The sequence below is a fragment of the Pteropus vampyrus genome, unplaced genomic scaffold, assembly GCF_000151845.1.
Source record: "Pteropus vampyrus isolate Shadow unplaced genomic scaffold, Pvam_2.0 Scaffold26, whole genome shotgun sequence".
NCBI lineage: Eukaryota > Metazoa > Chordata > Mammalia > Chiroptera > Pteropodidae > Pteropus > Pteropus vampyrus.
Window position 1 is genome coordinate 6,775,243 of NW_011888807.1, and position 17,149 is coordinate 6,792,391.

Genomic DNA, 17,149 nt, shown 5'->3' on the forward strand with positions numbered 1-17,149 from the left:
CTTATAGGACAGGGCATACCTGCTCTGCATAAATGAAATAAGCAGCTCAGTTTTTAGTGAAAATCAGACATCAAGAATATTGCCATGTGTCTTAAGGAAGTTTCCCTCTCCTAATAATCAAGTGTCCTCCTAACAGACAACAGAAACTGTTTTGTGTAAACATTGTTTCTCTTTTTATCTTACCTGATAGGAAGCAACCTGCTGGTTATTACATTCTATTTTGTTCCTCTCCTCAGCCAGGATACTATAATCTTGATTTCTATTCTATGGATATCTATCTTTTCTCTATTTATGTCTTTTCTCCAATTTTCATTGTATTTTAATTGTATTAATTTTGAATCTTATAATAGCTGTGCTTTTATTGTAACATTCATCAAGTCTTAACTTACCTTCCACTATCTACCAAACCCTATAAACTACATCTCAGGTAATTCTTTGGTCTTCAAAGTCAAATTTTACCAAATCTTAAATGTTTTCCTCTCTCTAAATCTCCTTTACCTTTTATTCTTCCCCACAGAAACTTCTTTATGCACACAGCCTTTATTGGCTTCCCTATTAGATCTGAATTCCCCAGGCAGTCAAGTTGAAGCAGGAGAGTCAGCCTAGGGATATTCCTCCCCTCCAGGATGCTGCTCTGGAATTTTTCATTTGTCCCTTACTCAGCCTTCTCCCTGCTTTGAAACTGAGTGTTAAGATTCCTGCTGAGAAATAAGCCAAGGACTGGTGACAGGATAGATGGCCTTGGGCCACCCTCTCCCCTCCAGGTGGCAAGAGAAATAAGCTAAGACTAAATGCTGGATAGATAATCTTGGGATACCATCCTCACCAGAATTAGGCTCCTAAGTCTTTCCCTTGTCATTTGTTCAGCTTTGACTAATCATAATATCATTATAATACCACTTGCATTGCAAGTACCATGTCTCCAGACACCACACCCCAACCCCCAAGAAAACAAAAGCCTGTAATTCAAACTGCTCTGGGTAAAATCTTTCTTTAAATTTGTCCCTTCTTTCTTCTTTGTGTACTTTTGTTTTAATAAAACCTGTGCTTTTATTGCTTGCTGTTTGTCAGGTCTTTGAATTCTTTCTCACACCCTAAGACAAGAACCTAGTCACCAGAGCCCCGAGCTGGGATTCCTCTTTAAACTCCCACCCCTACCAGCTCTCCAGCATCAAAGTCGTCACAGTTCTCCAGAGATACAGTCATTTTGCTGATTCTAATCATCACTCATGTATCAGTCCCAATCCTGAGAAAGTTCTAACTCCTTTCTCTATTTCCTCTCCCATGGTAGAAAATTATGAAGCAACTCATCTTTAATCAACTTCCTATTGCATTTTCTTTGTATCATTCTTCAGTGACTGACAGCATAGAACCTCAAAGTTATCTTTGCTCCTCTCTTTGTACAGATCTATTAATAATCAAATACTGTATTTTCCAATTATTTTTTTAGAACCTGCTTTGTTTTATCATTCTTAGTGACCCCACATTACCAAGCTTACCAAGCTTCTCACTATGTAAATGACATTTACTTGTATTTCATATGTGTGTATTCTGGAAAGATGATGCCTTAACATCTACATATTCTCTACAGGTCCTGCCATTAAGTACAGTTGGATTTTATTAGCTCTTCCTACACTTATATAATTATGCCATAAATGATCTGCTTATTAGCAGTATCTTTATTTTTTTTATCAAATCCATACCACACACCTTAGAAATTTCTAACAGCTCTAAACGTGTCATGACCCAGCAATTCCTTAGTTTCAATGTACAATTCATATTGTTTTCTAGTCTAGCCTCAACCTACCTTCCTGTATCCATTTAATTCATCCATCAATAACTATTGATAACTTCTTCACCAGTCAACCATCCTGAACTACTTTATCTTATCTGTTTTCTGTAATGTCTTCATCTTAACCTCATTTTGCCTGTGTAAATATATATTATTGATATATATTATCTCTTTTGTTGTTTTTGCATTGGTGCCTAACTTTTCATTATTTTATCTTTGCAGTGTTTTCTAAAATAGCTTGTAGTATAAAAATAACATACAAAAAACTGCACATAATTAAATGTACTCTACCCTTTTCTTCATCCTTAACTCTAAATTGTTGAGTTGAAACAGCAGGAGAACTATGCATATCTAAGTCATCAACATATTTCAATTTCATATTTTCACATTGACACACTGATTTCTTTTGCTTTGAAATGTCTTACTGTGTCTTCATCTTCTAATAAGTAGAAGAAAATAACAGATATCAAATATTGCTTGTTAATCAATCAAAAAAATTCATATACTTATTTCCACCTAAGAATGTGAAAATTTAAAAATTCCTTTATTTCCTCCTGAATAATTATATTATTTCCAACAAATTTCTCATTCTGAGATGAAATAGAAATCCAATCTATCATATTTTTCCTTTACCACATTTTTAAACACTTTTGTTTCACCATTATTTTATCTCTGCAATCTTTCATTTCTTTGTTTCTATGTCTCCTAACATATATTAAGTTAAAGATTATGAATAATTATGAGTAAAATAAACATTGGCTGTATTAATTATATTTAACTTATTAGAAATGTATTCTTTTAAGTTTCTCATGTTGAATGAGTGAGTATATAGATATGTAATCATAATTAATAAGGTTAAAATTCCACTGACCTCATAAATGTAATTATCAAATTATATATTATTTTTATCACATATAATACTATTCTAATTCAGTTGAGAGCCATTGAAACAAATATTACATTTTATTTTTTAAATTAAATTTATTGTGGTAACATTGATTAACAAAATTGTATAGGTTTCAAGTGTACGATTCAATAATACATCAGATGTATATTGTATTGTATGTTTACCAACCAAAATTAAATTTTCCTTCATCACCGTATATTTGACCTCATTTACCTTTATCTACCTGCCCCATCCCCTACTTCCCTCTGGTAACTACTAAACTGTTGTCTATGTTTATGAGTCTCTATTTGTCTTGTTCATTTGTTGCTTTCAGTTTTCTATCCCACACATGAGTGAAATCATATACTTCTCAACTTTTTCTGTCTGACATTTCTCTTAGCATGATAATCTCAAGATCCATCCATGTTGTTGCAAATGGCAGTATTTTAAATAGGTATTTGAGAGCAAATTAAAATTTTCTAAACCAAATTTTGATATTATACCTGATATATAAAATGGGCAGAACTAATTTATAGATACTAAAAAGTTTACACAATTATTATAGTTCATAAAAAATGTCTAAGGCCAAATATCACTAGCCCTTTAATATTAGAAGTCAATATTTATCATCAAAAATAGTGTTACCAGTCATATAAACCTTCAAGATATATATTGAGAAAATATTTCTAAATATTTAATTTAAATTGCCATTAACATTTTAAGGACACTAACCAGTGTTATTTATAAAGTACATATAAGGCAACTGAAAAGGCAAATGTGGCCATCATACTGATTTTTTTTCAATACTTACATGATTAATGTTGACAGAAAATGAACAGAGACTTAAGGTAAAACTAAAACAAAAATAAAAGCAATAATAAATTTTTGAATGTAGTCTTTGATGTTAGAAATATGTTAGATCTTAAACATAGGAACTGTGTTGTAGTCTATGAATGTATGCAGCTGGCATTTGGGCTATAGTCAACAGCTGCTTGTTTACTTCAGCAAAATGTATGTATGACATGTATAGAACAGAACTTCAGCTTATGCCTTTAAGCAAAAACAAATAAAAATTTATACGTAAATCTCTATAGCCAAAGAAAACAATTTGATTGTTTAAATTGAGGCCTCCTATTAAAATCATGCTTGAATTGTAAATTAAAAATGTCTTTAGTCTGTCATTTTATCAATCTTCCACCTCCCTCCCCCTCCCCCCCCACAAAAAAAAAAAAAACAGCCAGTGGCTGCAGTGGTGAATAAAGCATGTCATTATATACTTTAGAGTCTAGACTTAGAAGTTAGTGATATTAGTGATATCAAAGGGTAGAAAGTCTGACAGGCAAGGGAATGTGCTCAGCTGGTAACTACGACAAACACACTACCATCTTTTAGACTAATGGGTCTCAAAACTAATACACAAAAGAATCACTGGAGATCTTTTAAAATGAAAAGCCTGATTTAAGTAATCCTGAGGTGCAGCTGGATTTCTAACACAATCCTAGGTTTTACTGATAGTGCTTGTTGGGAGCCATTTACTGATAGTGCTTGTTGGGAGCCAGTACATGAGAACCCAGAACTAGCTGTCCAGATATATTGGAGACATTTTAGAGCCCAACTGAGTTTCTCCTCTGGTTTGATCACTGCTAAACTAATAGACAATTGTTGTTAAGTGTATGGATGTAGAGTTGTCATATGCTCTGGGACGTCCACCCTTAAAAGCAAAGACTCCTTTTATATAACATGTAGTTTGAGTGAAATGGTGAGTATATAAGGACCAAAGACCAGCTTTATCTGCATCACCATGATGAGTAAAGAATTTGAAGAAATCTAAGAATTCTAAATTCAATCCAATTCTTCCAGGTCAATATGAAGATGTATTTATCAAGGTAGGAAATATGAACAAACTTTAATGTACAGTTTATTAGTATAATTTGCAATTTTTAAATATTAAGACTTATTGTATGTGGGCTTCCACTTGTTATCTTGTTCTATACCTTGCAAATATTAGGATTGGTCTGCAAATGGATGTGAACGCATTGCACTATATTGCTGCAGTTATAATCAGGAGAAATGACTCCTAGGTGTTGCTGGGGAGAATAATCCTGCTACAGCACACAAATGCACAAACACACACAGATGCACATAGATCTAGACCTTCTAGTATTATCGTGTATTGAGTAGTCATAGTAATTACTTATTTAAAGGATTTATTCTCTAAGGGTCACATCTTGTAGAAATAGGAAAAATAAACAATAAATTAGGCTATCTGGATTCTATAAACATTTCTATTGTTTTCTACATAACTGAAGGAGTCAAAAACAGTTGAAAGAATAAAGAATGGTGAAAGTTTTCCTACTGGCGCTAGATTGGTTCATTATTCTCCTAGGCAATCAAAGCATTTTGTCATGTTAAATATTACTATAAAATTGAGTAAAAATAATTTGACCTTTCGCATCACTAAAGATAAATCAGTCAATTTGGAGAGCAAACTTTAACCTATATTTTGATTTTCATGTAATCGTGAAAATATAAGATGCTACATAATATTAAAGAATTCACAAGAAAAGTAGAGCTAGATCAATATTTTATGTTTAAGGTTATTAGATTTACACTAAGGCTTCTATTCATCAAAAAAGACTCACACATCTCTCTATTGCATTCATTCTGCTTTTAACCCAAGACAGGAAGAGCATCATATAAGCAAATCAGACAACCATAAAGAACAATATCGTGTTAGGATAATTCTGAATAAATACATTAGGGAACTTTAAATGGAATAGTGTACTGTCAAAACTATTTTGTCCCCTGCTATTCCTCCATCTTCCCCCACCCAAAAATAGAAAAGTTAAATGACTTAGGTTGTAGCTCCTTCTAAGTTATACTTCTGTGATCATACATACTTATTATCTAAGTGACACTTAACAGTAAAAGTATTTTTATTCTGTTGATATTATTCACCCACACAGCATAAATACACTGGGATAATAAATCCTCAACTCTTTCAAAATAACTTTTTTACTTAATCATAAAGGGAAGAAAGCCTTGGAACATATTCAGTAAGACATGAGATTAATTTTACCTTTTGGCATGTTATTCACACCCAGCAAAATCTCTTAGACTTGAAGATATTTGTCATTCCATTATAATTCTATCATAATTGTAGGAATTAAAAAATAAAGAACACAAGGGTCAATAAATGGTCCCCTTGAAACAATATAAGAAAAGACATGCAAAAATACCTTTAATAAAGTGGAATTCAGGACCTTTGTATTAAATACAGAATGTTAATTTGCCTCATTTAAAAAGGAAGTTTTGGAATCAGTCTCATTTCAAAATTATTATAAGCTGAAAATGTGGTCTTGCAATTTTTACTATGATTATTTTTAGCTACTGTAAATGATATATTTAATATATGCAATGTCATCTGAAAATATGTAAATAAATCATCCTTCTGGTCTTTGACTTCAGTTTGTGAACAGCATCATATACCACTCAGCTGAACCTGGCTTCCTGTAATGCTCAAAAGATAATCTGAGGAAATATGGAAAATTTCTGTTAAAGAACTCAATCATATTGCAAAATATGGGGAGATAATCTAGTAAGATTACTGGAAAGGACTAGTATTCCCTCTATTTACAAAGGAAAAGAATTTAAAGATAAACAAATTTTTAAAGGATCGTTTTCCTGTTTAGACCAGTTCATCAAGACTGATTGAATTAATGATTTACTACCAATCTCTTTTTCTATGAAATATATTACCACTTTTTTATTTTGGGTTTTTTAGTACTCATTTCTGTATTGGCAAGTGAGCACTAAGGCAGACTGTGACTTTTAGCTGTATCATTTAATTTTGCAGCTGAGCTTTAGGTAATAAATCTGTTGTCAGCCTGTCTATTTGTGTCACTCTGACACATGAGGAATGAAGCTGCGAGAAAAGCAAACCAAAACGCATTCTTTGCTTCATGGCTAACAGCAACTGATCAACAGCTAAATAAAAATGCCTATCTCTTGCACATTGCGAAATGCCTGTTGAACCCTTTAGCACATTTTTCTCTACTTCCAAAATGAGCTGTATATGTGAAATAGATTGAGTATTTGCATAAAACCACCATTATGTTTTTGCAATGATTTTAACCCGGAAATTACTAAATAATTAGTAAGAAGCAATGGACCAAACTTAATTTGGAATTCTACAAGTAAAAATTTTCTCCATGATAATAAAAAGCTAAATATGTTGGTAGAGTGGAGAAAATAGTGGAAAAAACTTTCAGAAATTTATCATGAAAATTTGAGAAATCATTTGATTCCACTGATGTTAGTTTTGTCACCTGCAAAATGAGGCAGACAGCTATAGATGATTTCTAAGGTCACTTTCTGTTCTAACATGCTATGCCACTAACATAAATCACACACTGACTCTCATTCATATACATATGGCTTAAAAATGATTTCATCATTTAGAGAAAGCTGCATATTTAAGGTATGCCACTAATTGTACTATAATTAATATGTTCATCAAATTTTGTTATAGATGGAAAAATCCTTCAACCTCACCTTCAGCACTTAGCTTAAAGATTAGGTAGAAAATGCTTTCCAAAGAGCACAGTGTTTTGCAAAAACTGATATTCTTTTTATATTAAGTTAATGATGAATATAATCAGCATGCCTAATGAACTGTAAATCTCACATCTGCCTCCAGACCCTATATGTAACCTCATCTTATGATGCATCTTCTCTTCCATGCATTTTTTTATTAATGTAATTTTTTTATTATTATTAGTGGCCAGTCATAAAAATCACTGCATATATTTGGGCTCCAATGTGACAAAGTCTGTTCTTGTATGCAGTGGTAGAATTTTTCATGACATGCTGAGCATATATTTACAGCGGCTGTCCAGCATTTAAAAGAGCTCTGTTAACACAAACAAGACTTCAGGTTCTTCCCATTTACTGTCTGATGAAAATCGAAAAACAGTATGCATGCCAATGAAGGTCCATGAATTTTTCATATATTTTGTTTCTTTTCATTCCTTCAAACACCAATATTCTCTGAAGTGATTACACAGTCCTCTATCAGAAACCTTATCCCCTGAGTGGCAAGCGGCCAGAGGAACATGAGCTTGAACTGACCTTTTGATACATTTATACCATTTTTGCAGCCTTGGAAGAACATCAGACAAATTCTAGAAAGCAAGCAATTTGTGAATCAAGAGAATGGAGAAAGAGCAAAGTGCTAACTAGAGAAATATTTTTTGAATTCTTCTAAATTTCGACATTGCCTTAAGCAAAGTTTTATTAAAATGATATAAAAAAGCCTATGTGTGTATTTGTGTATATATATATATATATATATATATATGTGTGTGTGTGTGTGTATTCTCATACATGCACATTTGTAAACACATATATACACTATATATACATATAGCCATATATATGTATATATACATATACATACACACAATTTGTCGGTTTATGTTGTAGAGTATATGACACAATTAGGCCTTTAATATTTATCATTCTATCATTTAATAACCATTTATGGAACACATAGAGCATCAACTATATGTTGAATACACTAAAAAAACATTAAAGAAAGTAATCTAACAAAATATTAAACTCAGCATACTTAAATTACTGGAGAACAATTATATATGAGATATACAGCTATTGAAAGAAGGCATTTTCTTTACCTATTACAATAGAAACAGGTTATTTCTTTTGTGAAATTTTAAAGACAAGTCTGTTATCTTTCTCTAGAAAAAGCTTAATCAAAATTCCACCAATTCAGCCCAAAATCATTCTCTTAGCATTCATTTAAAAGGATAAAAAGTATGTATTAATCACCATTTCTTAGAAGTATGATAAAATTTTATAATTTCACTGACCTAAATGGACACCTTTACTTTATAAAATATAATATAAATTCAGGATGTATTTGAAATGAATTAAAAAGTATTTTTTTATGAACATTTCCCTGTGTCTAACAAGGGCCTTTTAAAAAATCCATCTTCATATGTTAATAATAATTTAAATGTTTTCCAAAGAATATCTCAGATTCCAAAGAGATATTTATTATATTATATTTAAAATCTGTTATGAGCATTTATGTTCTCTTACTCCTGGTATTAAATTGATTGCAATAATTTAGGGTTTTAATAAATCATCTGAATTCTTTATATAACAAAATAGCTATTTGTTCTACTATTAAACAATTTACAAATACACAATAGAGAGAAAAATGGTACTTAGCATGAATTTTTCAGGAAGAATAATAAAATGTATGGTTTTTATTCAAATTCCTAAATAAGGCCAGCTGACAACAAGTGATTTACTAATAGTGGTTATATAAAAAGCTCAGTGCAGTCCCAGGCGGCCTGCAGAAACGGTGACTGCCTGACTAATGGCATTGCTCTGGCTGGCTTTGCGATTGGAAGCAATCCCTGAATTAATCGGAAAGATTGTCAAAGGCGCTACCATTCCCCCAAAGTGGAAACAGGCATAATACTATCTAGAAATCGGATTTCTAGGAAAAGTATGCAAGTCAAGTTAGCAAGAAGTTATTGTGTACCTATTATGTCCTAATATTGTTCAAAGTGCTCCAGGGGATAGAAAATAAATATTGTATTTGTCATCTTCTCCTCATGGGAATCTGTAATCTTATTAGAGAGAAAAGACTTATATACACATACAGCGATCAGAGACCAGTCTCATCTCTAACTACACACACCTGCGTTCACTCTGGTCCATTCTCACTGTCTTATGTCTTACTCTCCAAAAGTGTGATATCCCTTCCCTCTTCAGATCCTCTACATATGCTTAGCCTTGTGAAACTTATTTTTTCTATTAGATTTTCATTTAAATATTGCTTTATCAAAGAGCTTTCTCTTAGACTTCTCTCCAAAAAAATCTAAATTAACCCTTCCAGTTTTATTTTTTTATTGTACCCTATATAGTACCTCCCTTCAATTTATCACATTTAATATCTATGTATTTAATTTGGTTATTGATTTTATATCTGCCTCCCAAACTAATGACGTAAGAGCTACAAAGGCAGAAATGCGTCTGATTTGGTAGGCATTATATCTCTTAACTTTACATCATGGTTTCTCAGCATCATCAACATTTGGTGCCAGATAACACTTTTTGGTGGTGGACTACTTTGTGCATAGTAGGACACTTAGTAGTAGGCATTCCTCTGGTGTGACAAATAAAAATGTCTTCAGATATTGCCAAATGTTGCCTGGGGGCAAAATTATCCCCAGCTGAGAATAATTATCCTACACTAGTGCCCAGCATATAATAAACATTAATAAATATTTGTTGAATAAATAATGGAGTGAATGAACTGATATAGGCACCATGCAGTCAAATGCTAGACTGTGTATGCTGATATTAAGTTGCCAATTTTATAGGGCTTTTATGAAGATTAAATGAGATACTGTGTGGAAGATATTTGGCTCAGTTCCAGGTACATGTTAAATCTTTAGTAAATAATTATTAGTAATACTATTATAGATGAGCTTGACTATTAAGTTATGTAGAACACATACAAACTACTAACCATCATTAAACAGACCAGTATTTTTAAAAGATTGATTTTACATGATATGTAGAATGATAAGGACTCCAAAGATTAGTATCAATGGGAGAATAAAGGTATGAAGAAAAATTAGTATTCAGCATGAAATTGGAACTATGACCAAGTATTAGTCAAAAGCCACTGCTCAAGAAATTGCCTGGGACCCTCATAACTTCTAGCCAAAGATTTTAGACAGAGTATATAAGGTTCCGAACTAGAGTGAGATGCCAGTGAAGACGGCAGCCTCAATCTTCTTCACTCCTTCTGTTGCATTATGTTTCTGTAGCTCACTGCTTACTGAAAGTTTCCCCTGAAACATCAGTCTCACTCCTGTTCTTTGCCTTCAAAGCACAACTGAATTTCCACTTCTCAAAGAAAATTGATCCAACTTTATTAGCCCACATGGATCTCTCAAAAACTTGAATTCTCACTTATCAACTCCATGTATTGTAACAAATAATTGTTTAACATAATATCGCACTATTCTTCTTTCATTTTAGGCAAGTTCCTGTGAGGTGAGACTTCATGTTTCTGAGTTTTTGGTATGCCGAAGCACAAATGTATGTGTAGAAAGTAATAATTTTGAAATATTCTTTACTTTCTTCATCAGAAGATATCCAAGATATAAAGAATTCAGAAGTCAGAAAATTCATGTATTCTCACCATAATAATCAGAAATATTCAGATGCTACTGTTGATCTCTAGTGATGGAAAGCTAGCTATTTTATTATAGCTCATTTTTGGAAGACTTATCCTTAAACATTTCTTCCAAGTTGTGCAAATATAAACTCTTCAACGATGATCCTGTTTGAAATTTTGCCTAGGTTTCCATCCTTCACCATCCAGTTATATGTGTTGCCCTTTTTAATGTGCTTTATATTCATTCAAAAATATTTCCTTATTTTTGTATATGTTTGCCTGTAATCTGTATTATGATTTCTTAAGACTAAGGATACACCGAGTTTCTTTTATTTTTTATTCCATTCAGCTTACCTCAATATAGTATACAACCATATATTCTCAATAAATATCTCATTTATTAAGTTGAGGCTGTTTCCACAATCATGTTTATGTAAAATAGCCCCTCTACTAGTTTTTCTTATCTCTTTGCACTAACCAGTTTTCATTGCATCTGGAGACTCAAATGACATTTACACAGGGGAGCACCTCAGTAAATGCTGTGAGTGACATGAAGTTGAGATAAATAATGAAATAGAAATATATTCAAGGTCCTAGCTTATAAAATATTTGGTTGAATGTAACCAGTTGACAATTGCAGTCTGTAAAATCATTCCTTTGGTTAAAAAGTAAACAGACAAACAACTATTTAAATATATATTGTAGAGAGAAAGCTATTTGACATAGGTGTTTTAATCAGCAATAATGTCAATACATGAACAGCATCATGAAATTGAAAAAAATTGTTCAATTTTAGGCTATGTTATCAGAATTGTCCTATGCGAGCACTGATAATCCCATACCACACTGTTCATTGTGTAGACAACACTTGAAAGTTGTGTATAATCTAGGGTGCCACACTTCTACGATGGTTAAAAGAAAGGGCAGGGGAGGGTCATGTTCAAATGATGCACATGATGACAAAGGAACATTAAACCAACCAGGATTCTAATTGGAAGAGATAAGATGCTTGAAAAGAAAAATCAATTTTTATATAGTGCATGGATTGTCATGTAGAAGAGGAATAATGTATGCACTTTATAAATAGACCGTAATAGGTGTAACTACGTTCTGTGGGAAGAAACTAAATATCTACTTGATATATATATATAAGTTGTTTCTGGTAGTCAGTGTGATATCAAGGTAGAAGGTCCTGTGTGACTGAGAAATCATTTTGAATGATGTTAATTACTGACTTCTAAATCTCACTACACTGTATGCTATAATAATCAAAACTGTATTCTTAATAAATAGATAAATTAAGACAAGTTTAAAAAAAAGAACATTAAAACTTCTCATCTCAAAACGGGATTACGTTTTAAAATAATAGGCATGGGTTCCTAGGGAGAACTTATTATCAAAAGTTTCATGAATAACATAGATAGCGGGAGGCAGGGATTTTATGCCAAATAAAAATCAAGCTTTCTATTGGGGTTTGGGAAGGAAGTAAACGAGATGATCATTACACCCTGAGTCTACATTTCTATGCTATAAAACTAATTGATTTTAAGGGAAATGTAAGCTCATTTATTATAAAGGACAAAGGCTCCATGGAATTAATGGGCTATGTTTCAATATTCAGGCATGGAAGCCTAATGCAACAGATCTAACAGTGGGAATCAGAAAGATGTCAAAGTGAGGTATCCACTGTGGTGTCAATAGCCGTGAGCGGCCCAGCAATTGCTGGCTACTTCATTGAAGACAAGTGCCAAAAGCCAGATGATACTGTATTGTTTCTGAAAAAGATAGTCTTTCTAATTAAACTGTAAATACTAAAACCTGATAATAGTTACAATATGCAAAAATTATTTTTTTATATTTAAGTCATGTAAATTATTTTTTCTCCCTTCTAACTACCCCACCACCAACTAAAACACAGGTATAATGAGAAGAAATTAATTTAGCTTTTTTTTTTTTTTTTTTAGTCTCTTTTACCTTAAAATGCTATGATAAAGTTTAGGCATCATTTTAGTCACAAAAATACACTGTCCACGATTAATAAACAGTATATGCAGCATGGATAGTTTTCCCCAACACCTAACACTTCCTGTGAAATTACTTGACCTGTAGAGACATTCTGATTTGCCCATTTCTTCTTTATCATCTCTACCAAAAAAAAAAAAAAAGTCATTAAACAACTACTCCATATGAAGCACTAGAAAAGATATCAGGAGAGAGCTATAAAAAGCAGATTTCTGTCTGTATTTATATGTGTGTAGATGAAAAGAGAATAGAATAACACATATATGTATCACTTGGCTGCTAAAATTCAGTTCTCTAGTCCATGGTATAAACACAATACTTATATCTTATATTCACCATACATGTATGTGTGTGTGTGTGTGTGTGTGTGTGTGTGTGTGTGTGTGTTTGCAGTCAAAGAATTTTATATGTAAAATTAGCCAACTGGACTCAGTTCAGATGATCTCGATTTTGTTGGCAACATCGGAAGCATCATGGTCGAGAGCCAGTCAAACGTATGCTTTCTTCTCTTCATCAGGCCTGATGAGGGTATTGACGTCGGCCACGTCGATATCATTGAGTTTCTTCACAGCTTGTTTGATCTGGTGCTTATTGGCCTTGACATCCACAATGAACATAAGTGTATTATTGTCTTCTATCTTCTTTATGGCTGACTCAGTAGTCAGGGAGAACTTGATGATAGCATAGTAGTCAAGTTTGTTTCTCTTGGGGGCGCTCTTCTGAGGATATTTGGACTGTGTTTGGAGCCACAGGGTCTTGGGCAGTCGGAAGGTGGGTGATGTGAATATCTTTTTTTTTTTTTTTTTGTGCCTGTGGATGCCATTCAAGAACAGCTTTCTTTGCCTTGAAAGCCTTTGCATTGGCTTGGGCTTCGGAAGGGGCAGGGGCTTCCTTCTTCACTCTCAGTGCCATTTTCGTGAAAAATTATTCACTATTTTTCACATTTAATTTTCTCATTAAAAATTATTTGTTGAAAAAAGAAAGTCTTTTATAAGGAAGTTAAATTATCTGTATTTAAAATTAAGCATGCATTTTTGTGACTAGTGGAAGTTTGAGATTTAAAATACTAAACAAATTTCTGAATTTCTATAAAATATTGATTAACATTTATATATTCAGAGGTGGAAGAGCTAAATATAATCTTAAAAATGGAAACTTGGAACAAGTTTCTGGATAATGAATCTGGATAACTCTCTAAATTATTATAATTGCCATATTTGTTAAAATATTTTATGTCCTAATAGTATAAAGGGAAAACTGCTTTGTTAATATTTTTTTCATAATTTTAGTAACAGGTAGAGTTAAAAGTGAGATAAATAACCAAACATTAATAAGTTATTAGCAGATATTTAGTAAGGTGCAAATAAAATCAGTTGTCTAGATAATCACACTTTTATTCTACTCAAGGCAAAACTTAGGAACAGTCTAGCTAAGTCAAAATGATATCTGAAATATACCTATTTACTATAGGCATAAAGAGCAGGCATCTTTTTAAAAACAGGAATTCAATATTTAAATATAAAATGTCCCTTATGATGCTCATAATTCTATTTACATGAATGAAACAAAAGTAGAGCTACTTTTCACCAGAAAGGATATTAATGTGGTTAGAAAGATTTTAAGATGAACCTTTCAGGCACATCAATAAAAATCATCCAACATAATACTATTAAAAATCCTAGTGGTATTCTACTTGGATGTATTTATTGCTGACAGACCATGTGATCCATGTTCATCACAAACTAATAATGTTGTCTTTATCTATTTAAATTATCTCATTTTAATATTTCAAAAACCAAGAAGTCACAGCAAGGAAGCTAAATTAAAAAAAATAAATAAAAACTCTCTAGACCCCAAACATTTCTATAGCTATTTTTCTTCTCTGCTTTATTTATTTCTGGTGACTTATTTGTAAGATTTCTTTGAGATTATGAGAAATTTCTATTTAGCCAATTGTATTACAGTTCAAATTTAAAACCTAATAATTCATTCTTGATACAGTGAAAACATAAAAAAAAAAATTCTATGAGACTGTTTGGGGTTTGGGAGGGAAGTAAACGAACCCAAAACACAATATATAATATAAAATACTCAAAAATATAAATGTTCTCAAAATATAATATAAAATATTAACTTGAGTGTAGTAATTAAAATATTGATTTATATTTAATAAAGTCTTTGCTTATTAATTATAATTTCCATTAATCCTTTGAGTCATGCATTTCTAATCTCGGTAAGGTAAACATTCTAAAAATTCAGAATATCCTGTTCCAAAATATTATTGGCAAACCACTGGTTTAAAGAAATATTATTTGTTTGAGGTACTTGAAACTTTAATAACCTTAGTATGTCAGAAACTTTCAAATCACTGTGGGAAAACATCTGGAATCTCTATACTTGATTTACCTGCCTCTTCAAGTCTTTTGTGGGTAATGGGAAAGAAAATGCTTAGAATGATGCAACCGTGTCTACCTCCCCACCTCATGTGCCCCTCAAACCTGCTTTCCTTTGGGCTGATGATGGCCTTTCCTGATGCCTTGGTTCATTTTCTTCCACCATTATTCCTCCGTAACAGTGACTCCTGCTGCCTTTCTCTGTTTATCTTTTCTATACCCTCTACTCTCTCTTTGGATACCACTATTTTTCCTCAGTTTTATTGAGATATAATTGACTTTTAACATTGTGTAAGTTTAAGATATACAACGTGATCATTTTATATATGTATGTATAGCAAAATAATTACCACAATAAGATTAGTTAACACCTTCAGCACCTCACATATACCATCACATGCCACATGTTTAAAAATCCTTTCTTGATCCTTCTGACTAAGTATATGCTTGTCAAAGCATGGATGGGTTTTCCTTTATCATACATTATTATGTTTTTTATATTTATATTTATTTATATTCTTGCATGTATGTTTACATTAATTTGTTGCATTTTTGTGTGTGTGTCATAGTTTTATAATTACTTGTCTCCCTTGCTAAACTGTTATTTTCTAGAGTTCAGAGATTCTTCCTATTTCCATTAACTGTTGTACTCCCAGCTTAACTTAATGCCCTCAGCTCTTATTATGAGTTCATCAAAAATAAACAAATAACCCTGAGAAACAGAAGGTTACACATATATAATCTACTTGAATTTACTTTGGTGGAAAGCATCCCAGAATTTTTTCATTCTTTTTAGATTTTCCAACTGTCTTTTAATGGCAATCCTAGCACAAAGGTCTTAATTCAAATGTAGTACTAAGAATTTCTGATTTAGCATCCTCTTCCCATATCCCACATATTTGAAAGAAAGTACAAGGGTTTCACAAAATTAATTTTGGTTTAAATGAGCTGGTTCTCTAGAGTAGGAAGTACACTGTCTTACCTTTTTTCTCTCTTTCTCTCATCCTCCATCTTTCCTTCCTTCCTTCCTTCCTTCCCTCCTTCTTCCTTCCTTCTTTCCTGCTTTATTAAACATCCTACATATAGTCCTTTCAGAAAGAGTAATACTGATATATTTTTGATTCAATAGCTCTGTTCGGATTGGAGATTCTTTATGTACCTTCTTTTCATACCTAATAGATGAAAATAATTACTTTAGCTTTGGGGGAAGATTTTTATTTTTTATTTTTCCCTATAGCACTCTCTTCTCAGTAATCTAGATAAATTGCAGAGCAAGTACATTGTAACCTTGGTGAATTTATCTAAGAGAACACTCACATAAGCTTGAAATTAGTATGCCCCTGGAGACTACCCTATTTTTCCTTCTTAATCAGACCTTTAGGTGAATAGTCAGTATCTTAGAACTGAACAGACAGAATTTGCAAGCTGAGTAATGTTAGCTCACAGAGTGCATTCTTTAACAGTTGGAAGAGAAACTGTGACTAAGTGACAGTGAGGTTTTTACTTGCATGCTGTTGGTAACCTTCTCTCCCTATACACAGGCAGAGGGCTTCCTTGGTTAATAGGCTGGGTTTGTGGAACACTTGTCCCTTGATGCTGTGTCTGAGCCCTCAGGTCACAAGACGGACAATTTACATCCATTTACCTGACACTCTTTATACTCAAAGGCTCCCAGTCTAGTCCCAGAAAGCCTGACCCTAAATGGTTTGATAAACAGGCAGGCAAGAAGTACTACATTAACACAGTTCTTATATTCAGTCAAGGAAAAAAAACAAAAACAAACAAACAAAAAAAACTATAAAAACATAGGTATACTCTACACTCACTCTGCTTTT

At 32.4% G+C, this 17,149-nt stretch overlaps 1 protein-coding gene and 1 pseudogene across 1 annotated transcript in view; both read right to left on the reverse strand.

Moving 5' to 3' along the window:
* CADM2 (cell adhesion molecule 2) overlaps nucleotides 1-17,149 on the reverse strand; it is a 992,109-nt gene that overhangs the window by 321,656 nt on the left and 653,304 nt on the right. The gene's annotated exons all lie outside the window — the stretch shown is intronic.
* Nucleotides 13,410-13,781, reverse strand: LOC111737374 (annotated as a pseudogene).